Genomic DNA, 10,035 nt, shown 5'->3' with positions numbered 1-10,035 from the left:
TGCAGGACCAGGGGCTGAAGGTGAAAGGAGTGCAGGAAGAGTGGTTGTTCCTTAAAGACACAATCCTCAAAGTACAAAGGAAATCCGTTCCCATGCAGAGGAAAAGTAACAAAAGGGCTGGGAAGCCCTCTTGGCTAAACAGGGATATCATGGTCCTCTTAAGAAAGAAGAAAGAGGTGTACAAACAATGGAAACTTGGGGCATGCCCCAAGGAGGAATATACAACAATGACGTGCACTTGTAGGGAACAGATTTGAAGGGCTAAGATGGCAACTGAACTAAAATTAGCAACAGGAATCAAAGACAACAAGAAGTCCTTATTTAGGTATGTAGGGAACAGGAGGAAAACAAATGGGAGTGTGGGGCCACTGCTCAGCAACTCAGGACAGCTGGTTACTGGTGCTCAGGAGAAAACTGAACTCCTGAATGACTACTTTACTTCGGTCTTTCACCTGGCCAAGGGCAAAATCAAGCCAGAATGGGTACAGAATGAGCAGGGTAGGAATGATTGCCTTCCTACTATTACCGTAGAACTGGTGTGTGATCATTTGAAAAAATTACCTATATGTCAGCAGGACCAGATGAACTTCATCTGAGGGTGCTGAAGAAGCTGGCTGAAGTCATCACGGGACTGCTGGCAAAACTTTTTCAAAACTCATGGCGCTCTGGAGAGGTCCCTGAGGACTGGAAGAGGGCCGATGTTGTGCCCCTCTTCAAGGAAGGGAGAATCTAACTTCTATCAGCCTAACTTCTATCCCAGGGAAGATCCTGGAGAAATTCATCAAGGAGTCTCTATGCAATAGGCTTGCAAAAGGTAGGATTCTGAATGACAGCCAGCATGGCTTTGTCATGGGCAGGTCTTGTCTTACCAACCTCATCCTTTTATGATCAGGTAACTCATCACCTGGATAAGGGAGAGGAGGTTGACATTGTATACCTTGACTTCCAAAAGGCCTTTGATCTAGTATCCCACAATATTTTTGAGAGAAAATTGGAGGACCATGGGCTTAACTGTGAGAAAGGTGGGTAGGGAGCTGGTTCTGGGGTAGGACCCAGAGTTCTAATGAATGGATCTGTGTCATCTTGGTGGGAAGTGGCCAGTGGTGTCCCTCAGGGGTCTGTGCTTAGTCCAGTGCTTTTCAACATCTTATCAATGATTTGGATGTGGGGGTGAAGAGATCACTGGCCAAGTTTACAGATATCACCAAGTTATGAGGAAGCGTGGTCACGCTTGAAGATAGGCTGCAGATACAGGCAGACCTAGACAGGCTAGCAAGTTGGGCAGATCGGAATCGAATGAAGTTCAATGTTGAGAAATGTAAAGTGCTCCACTTGGGGACAAAAAAACTCTTACACACCTACAGGCTTGGCAATGCCAAACTGACCAGCACTGCAAATGAAAGGGACCTGGGGGTAATAATAGACCACAGTATGAACATGAGGTGGTAGTGTGACTCTGTAGCCAACAGGGCAAATATTACCCTGGCCTGCATCAACCAATGCATCTCCAGCAAAACTAGGGAAGTGATTCTTCCACTCTACATGGCATTGGTGAGACCGCAGCTGGAGTACTGCATCCAGTTCTGGGTGCTGCACTTCAACAAGGAATGTGGAAAAGCTCGAGAGAAGGGCCACCCATATGATCAGAAACTTGCACGGCAAGCCATATAAGGAAAGGTTGAGGGGCCTGGGACTCTTCAGCCTGAAAAAGAGAAGGCTGAGAGGGGACTTGGTAGCAGCTTACCGCTACATCATGGGCATACAGGGCTTGGTGAACAATTGTTCATACGGACTAAGTGGTCAAGGTTATCCACCCCACCCTTGTTTTTATTGTAGTTATGGCTTTCTTTGCTCTCCCCACTGACAGGTCAGTGCAGGCTTGACAGCAACAGCACAACTTTGGACTTCTTTGGAACATAAGAAACTAGGGTAAGTTCCCCATCAAAAGCAAAAATGGATGAAAAAGTTTCCCTTTTTCAATTTGCTTGTTTTTCGGTTGGGATATTTGCCTTGTTTTTTTGAATTGTACCCACATAGGTCAAGTCCTGCTGCAACAGTCTTTCTGCCAGGTCAGTACTTGTGAAGAAATTGTCACCCACAATATGCCTTCCCATCTTTTACCAGGGATGAACCAGTTGTTCAATGACCTAGGTACCAAGATTATCTTGGCATAGAGTTTCTGGTTGTTTGCCCAGGTAGATGTCTCCAGACAGGGAGAATGATGTTGTTACATCACAGCACCACCAAATTTTCAAGCCATATTTGGCAGGCTTGCTGGGCATATATTGTCTGAAGGGACAGCGACCCCCTGAATGCAATAAGCTGCTCATCAACCATCAGGTGTATTCCTGGAATATACTATTTCCTGAGCTGCTTCACAAATTGTGTCCAAATATCTCTAAAGGTAGCAAGCTTATCCACAGCTCTCCTTTCCTCATGTGTCAGTTTGTTGTCAAATCTCAGATAGTTGGTGATTTGATGGAATTGTTTTAAACTGATGGTGGCACGGAAGCAAGTTCACCAGGTGCGTTACTCCCGCAACTCCTCCAGTGCCTTGTTACCACTGTGGTATAGACCACTCGGCGGTAGCAGGCCAATGTAGACTTTCTTCTCTGTTTCATCCAGCTTTTTCCACTCTTTTCTATTTTCAGGATGGTTATCATTCCACTCCCTGAATCTTCTTGATGCCCCTCTGTTTGTTTCTCTTATGATAACAGTCAGGATATCTTGTGAGAGAAATGGGTGGAATGTTTCTACCACTGTCTTTATTACTTTCTCTTGTTGGCCCAGCACTTTGATGGTCTATGTCCTTGGCTGTTCTCTAATGTATTAGCTGTGGACTTTTTTCTCACACTGCCATTCCTTCATCTAAAGGTGTCATCATCTGCAATGTTATCTGGGGGTGGTGGCAGTGGTTTTGCTCCACATCCTGCTGTAGCTCTCCTTAGTCTTCCACAGTAGCTCTGGGCTGGTCCTCTTCCCTTTCCCACTGGAAATGTTGGCATCACTTTTGCTTGTGGCACCACCTTCTCCTCATCTGAGCTGGATGAAGCTTCCATAGACACATGGTATTCTTGCTCTGAACAATCTCCCATGTCTGGAACAAAGTCAGCATCTTCACTGCCTTGGGATAAGATTTCATCAGTGGATGTGTTGCTGTCATCCCCAGTTAACTATGCATGAAAGGCTTCAACACTGAATATGCGCTGCTTTTTTATCCTGGACTGCAGAAAAAAGAAATAAACTGATTACTTCTGAATGCATATAAATAACAATCAAAGACAAACCTGTTCACCTATGCTGTCACAGAAGGAATTCTGCCCTGCCCTATGGTAGCACTCTCCTCCTGGGCACAGAAGCCAGAGACCAGCATCCACTCTTTGCAGGCAAGTCAAATGTGGGTGGATGCTGTTTGGAAACCACACATGCAGGGGCTTATTGAGAGCAGGTAAAATGGCACGGAGGTGTCAAGCCCTTACCGTTGAAGGGGACTCCATAGTGTATGCTGTATTGCAGTAGGATGTAGTTCTGTTTCTTCTCTGCTGTCCCTTCACTCCTTGTCCTCACTTCCAACAAAGGCAGGGCAAACTAGCTTGTATCTTATGAAAGGGGCAGGTGAGGCAGAATTTTTCCATGAGAAAAGAGAGCAGAGGTAGATTTGGGTGTGACAAGGGGTTGTTTGTTTGGTTTGTTTGTTTGTTTGGCAAAGGGCAGAGCATTTTGATGACCTTGCAGACTGCAAACAAAGTGGTTAGCAAAAGGGATTATCATATCTTCTGTAAAAGCAGAGTGGAGGATGGCCATCCATTAGTTACCATGGATAGCTGAAGTGGACATGAATGAGGTGTGAATGAATGCTGACATTTCAGATGCATGCACCCAAAGTGGCCAAACGGGTCTAGGCCTATAATTTATACAGAGTTTGCAGTGGGGTAACAAGTTACCCCAATGCATTAACATGAGCTTGGGGTAAATTGTTACCCCATATGGAAAAACACATTCACACCTGGGGTAACATGGTACGCTGGGCAGTTTTTCATCCACAGAGAGGAAACAATTCATGTAAGCTGGCTGTTTTTTGGGGATATTGTGCACTGTGGTGCCAGTGACAATGTCATAATTTTTTTTTTTATAATTAATTAACTTTAAGATACTGCACAAAATATGCATCTGAGGTAGGAAATTACCCCATGGGAATGTATGAAGGTTAAACCTGTATTCCTAGACCCCTAGGGCTTAAAATGCATTTAGAACATTCTACATTTTGTTCGGCCATGCCTACAGAGGCCTAGTTGTCAGAAATATTTGTTAATGCAAACTTATCACTGTAACAGCCATTTCTACAAATTATGAGGTTTTGGTAAAGCATTTTCCTTTGATATGATTGATCTTTCTAAAGTAGAATCTGCCCCTTTGTGATTTAAGTGCTAAAATGTGCAATCCTGCAGAAGTCATTGTGGAGTTTTTTTTTTTTCCTTCTGGCTCATTGTAGCACCCAGAGCTAAATTCTGGCTTGTTTTTTCACCGGTGCACTGTAAGAGGAAGAGGAGGATGCAAGGCTTCTTTTCTCCTAACACGCCCTCTAATGCCTCTATGTAGGTACAGGTAGAACATTGCTTGATGCAAGTGCTTTCCCGGAGCTTGTGTAGTAGCACTTTAGCAAACCCAAGTCTACCTGTGCTTTTGGTCAGAAGTATGCCCAGGGCCTATGTGCTATTACAAACATGCAGTAAGTAGAGTAGTGAGAACACAATTTCTTACCTGTGGGTGTAAGAAGACATACTCAGCATGCTCCCTGCAGGGTTTCTCGCTAGGGGATTTCAGTTCTCTAAAAGGTCTGGGAATGTACTGGCTTCTAATACAAAAGGCTTCTGAATATTTCTTTGTGCTCATTGCAACTCTGCAGTATGTGCTGTCCAGTCAGCAGCAGTCCTTGATTAGCTATAGTTATGGATTTGGCTTGTTATAGAGACGTTTAGGATATTCTAATCAAAACATTCTGGCTTAAAATGTTTACTGGAGTTGGAAAACTCAAGTATGTGGTTTATCACGATTTACTACAATTAGAACAGATAACCCAGCAACAAAGGCAGAAAAATAACATGAAAAAGAAAAAAAGAACAAATGGAAACAAAGCAGGGATGAGCTAGTGCTACCTCTTCAGTTTTTCTTGGCAGTTTATTCCTTTACTCATCATCCTTGACCACTTGGCTATATTACTGGTCTCCTAGGTGTTTAGGGGACTGTCAGGTCTATTTAGGTCCTCAGATCTATTGATTCCTGTCCTTTTTTTTTAGAGACACCAGACAGATATAAATTATATTAAAGTTCTTAAGTTCCAGAAATGCTGGCTTAAATACATTTTTAGATGATACCCAGACACTTTAAAGCCACAGCTAAAAAAAGAGTAACAAACTCTTGAGACTACTACTACTACTACTTTTTTTTAAGAGAAAAAAAGTCTTGGGAGACAAATCAGGAAATGAAGCAAAAGAAAAAAAAAAAGGTAAAGTTTCATTGAATTTTGTGTTTGTTATATTTGTTTTAATCAGTTATTATTGTAGTCCTGGGTATGCTGCACACTTTGTTTTGGTACACTGAGTTGTTGGATGATGTACATTGGGAGTCAATTGTATGAAGACAGATTTTTAAATTGTTTAGGTGGAATTATTTTACTCTTTGTTCACCTAATTAGTGGTTTACCAGCTGTATAAGTGGACTTCAGCGCTTGCACATAGTTTTGTGATTTGATTAGCCAGGCAGTGTACATGTGTTAAGTGTATGCATATACATTGAATGTGCACAGCAGGCTACGGCCTGACTGGGCTGGTATGCAGCTCCATATGCATACCCAGCATACAGGTGTAAATTACAGAATTACAGCTCGACAAAGTCCCATGACTAGCAGATGAGGATGGGAGAAGGAGAACCCTCTTATGCTTTAGCCCCAATAGTGAGTGATTAGGACACTTGCCCAAAAAGCAAGAGACCTGGGTTCTATCTGCCTCTTTTTCCTTCCCTCTGCCCCTCTCTGCTTTCCCACCACAGAGCTCTTAACCATGTTAATGTTTTAGGCATTATCCACTTCTCTTAAGTGCTTATTTTGAACAGCCAGTAGAGAAAGAGATGTGGGACCAGAAGGAAGAAAGTATAGCAGAAGGTGTAGCTCAGTGAGATGGTAGATGCTCCAGAAAGGCATAGCCCCTAAATTCTGGCCATGGGCTTACCGATAAGGCAAAGACTTCTCCACTGCTTCCTATCCAATAACTATGAGGCTCAGCAGATGAGGGTATTAGACAGAGCACTATGCTGAGTAATCAGAGAGCTGTAACTTCCAACTCCTTCTCCATGAGGAGGGGGCTAAAACCCAGGTTCCTCTGCAAGTGTCCTAACCACTCAGCTATTGGAGTTGATGTGTAGAAGGGCCCACCCTCACTTTTCAGAGGCTTAAGGCAGTAGTCATAGTTTACCAGCCAGTGCATGCACAGTATATGCATGTACTCCTGTGTGTCCATACTGGAGGTAATAGAATTGTAAGCTGCGAAGAAGAGCTAGCACTGCCACTTACACAGCTGGGTAAGTGCTATTTAAGATTGTAAAGGGTAATAATTCCACCTTTAGTTTTTATTGGCAATTAATTGATGAATCCTATCCCAGACGTCTCTTCTTTCTTACTTGCTAAGTGGTTAGCAAAACTCTTTTATCACAGCATAAACAATAGAAAATCAGGAGCCCAACCTAGCACCTTTATCAACTATTTACTGCTTGTCTTTCCATTGTCTACCAAAAGGTTTCATTGAGTCACGTAGTTTATACTTCCTATATCTATGTTGGAAAGTATATTTCAGGAGGCATCATTGTTCAGTGTGGTCTCTGAAAAAAGCAAAATTATAGTTTGATACTGTATATAGTGAAATGTTGTTCGGTTTTTTTCTATTTAAAACTGCAATCATGAAGGATGTAGTCATGCTGGTAAAGTTGCCTTCGAGTGCTCTGAGAAAATTAATCCTAAAATAAAGATCCAGTCTAATAACTGATTACATAAGTAGATGACTTATCCCCAAGCCGTAGGAGATCAGTACAGAGCACACACCTCATAGGTTTTTGTAAAGTCTAGGCACACCCTTAATTAAGGAATATTTACAGATAAATTCATTGTCTGGGATAGTTACCAGGATTCAAAATCTAGTCATTAAAAATTCAACGTAATATGTTGATTTATCAGTGAATAGGAGTGTAGGCAAAGTGATAAACTGGAATTAAAACACATGGGCATCTCTAAAACAATCTAACTTTAATCTGAAAATGAATACTCCTCTGATATGCTGCAAAATGTATTTTTCTATTAGTTAACTGAAATTAGTAGGATTTATGCCATACTTCAGTCACATTCACATATCACCAATGCACAAAAGAAAAATGCCAAATGGTAACAGGTATATTATTTTTATCATAAGTTTATCTTGATTACAAAAACTTGATGGAGTGCTGTTTTTTTCCTTTTGAAGGAACAGAATTCAAAATAAAGGGTCAAATTCTTACTGCAGATATATACAAGATAATTTTATATAATCTAGCTGAGTATAACAATCTCACTTTAAAGTAACTTCTGTATGTGGTATCTCCAAAAGGACATGCTAGATATTCATAAATAGATAGATTACATGAAATATATTTAAGTGAATGTAACTTCAATAAATATTCTAGTTCCCCTTATATTTAGTAATATATGTACATACATTTATATTTATATAAATCAGTGCTTGGAGACAATTGTTATGTTATATGCATGCATTTTAGGAAATGATCTAAGTAGTGTGAAGTGAGGCTGCTGAATGTAGCTTGCTGATTTGAAGGAATGGCATTGATTATTATAACTGGTCCCTCATGCTTTTGTTGATAGCCATTATTACCTTGGAGAAGTTGAATATAGCTTCAGCTGCATGGAGAGGGTTGAAGACCACAATATAATTTAGAGAAATTTTACATGGGAGCTACTCTGCTCAGCTTTCATTTACATTTTACCAAAAATAAAGTAATGAAGGGGTAGAGCCCCCCCAGACAAAAAAATCCTCTGAATATCTGTGACTATTCAGCAACACTTTTTCAGGTCCGTGTATTAAAATGCCTAGGGACATACAAAATCCTCTAAATAATATTATTTACCTTGGTGATGAAGGAACAGTTTCTTATTTTCTTATCCAGGAAACTTACTGCATCTGGTTGACTTAAATATTTAATATGTTCTTTTGTTAGTCAAAATGGCTTAAACACCAGTATAAACTTTGCTTCATTTATCCTTTTCATGTGCTTTTTCAAAGTAGCCTTTTCCTATCTTTCTCCATGCAACAGGAATAATTCAACAAGGAAATGTGAAGTATGCAAGATTGCAATGTTTACCAAAGTTCTCAGATCAATAAATTGTCCAGTTTTAACTTCCACGATACAATCTAAAAGGGATTTGCTGTGCTGTATTCATGAAAAATGCTTGGCTTAGTAATCATTCTGGTATTATGTTATTTTAAATGCAAAACTTGCTCTAACTATACTATTAAAATCCATTGCAAAGAGCTTCCCATGGGTCTCTCTTGTCATTTTGACTCGTTTGTGCATAAATTTCCAGCTGTGGAGAAACATTGTAAGTAACCATTGTTACAAAGTAGCTGAACAGTCCTCATGAGTCTTTTCTTGGTTTGCAAAGAAATAGCTGTGAACAAAAACTTTTCCAGAAAGCTTTTTATTCAATGAATTCAAGTAAAGCTATGCCCCAAATCCCAAGCCCTTCACTAATTCACAGAGTTCCTTAAGAGAGTCAAACTTCATTTCAATATAGGCCACCTTGCTATTAGGACTCGGTTCTTCCCCTCATTCCCCTCACTTCTCCAAAGAACATTAGGAATAGAATCAGAAAAAGTTTAAATTCAAACAGAATAAACCCATGCTAGAAGTTAATTCAAGCTATATTCAGCCTAAATAAACATCCTAGGAAACATACTTTTATTTGCAAATCTAGAAATGAATCTTGTAAGTCTTGCTTGACTTCAGGAGAATGCGACCTAGGCTGACACAATAATCATTGTAAACTGGACCATCTAACTTTAAATAGTGATGACAGCTGAGCATTAACTGTTTATGTTTACCCATTACACCTTTCTACATGTCTGTGGAAATTAACAAATCATCCACTTCAACACTGCTTTTACCAGCAACAAGCATCAGGCGTTACAAGTTTTTTACCTACTTTTTCATGAGACATGCCATACTCTGTCACGCCAATGGTCCATCTAACCAAGTATCCTGTTTCCAAACAGTGGTAGGAGTGAATGTTATCGAGGGAGAACATTGAACCAGACGTTTAGTGATCTGTCTTCTATTCATTACCCTCCCTGGCATCCAACATTATTGGTTTAGAGATACTAGAGGAAACATCTCCAACTGTTCTGTTCAACAACTATTAATAGATCTTTCATTCATTAATCTGTCTAGGCTCTTGAGCCTGGCTACACTATCTACCTCTGCCACCTCCTGTAGCAGTGAATTCCATAAGTTAACTACACACTCCCTAAAAAGTACTTTCTCTTGTTGGTTGTAAACCTGCCTCCTACTAATTTCAGTGAGTTCCCCCAAGAGCTAGTATTGTGGGATTTATTGAATAACAGTTTCCTACTTACTTTGCCCATACCTTTCATGATTTTGTAGACCTCTGTCAACCCCCCCTCCCCTGCACCTTCTCCTTTCCAGACGAAAGAGTTTTAGACTTTATAGTCTGTCATGGTATGGCAGCTACTCCATACCCCTCATCATTTTGGTCGCTCTTCTTTGTATCTTTCCTTTTTGAGATGTGGGGACCAGAACTGTACACAGTATTCAAGATGTGGGTGCACCATGCATTTGTATAATGCTATGATAATGGGCTCTGTTTTGTCCTTTTGCTCTTTGTAATCAAGGGTTTACTATTCTATTGGGCCCAAGCTGAACAGTGTTTTTCTAGACCAGGAGGCTACTGAAAAAAGGGAATGGGATGGTAACTCTGAG

The sequence above is a fragment of the Alligator sinensis genome, unplaced genomic scaffold (assembly GCF_000455745.1).
Source record: "Alligator sinensis unplaced genomic scaffold, ASM45574v1 scaffold600_1, whole genome shotgun sequence".
Lineage (NCBI taxonomy): Eukaryota > Metazoa > Chordata > Crocodylia > Alligatoridae > Alligator > Alligator sinensis.
This window is presented reverse-complemented; position numbering follows the sequence as displayed.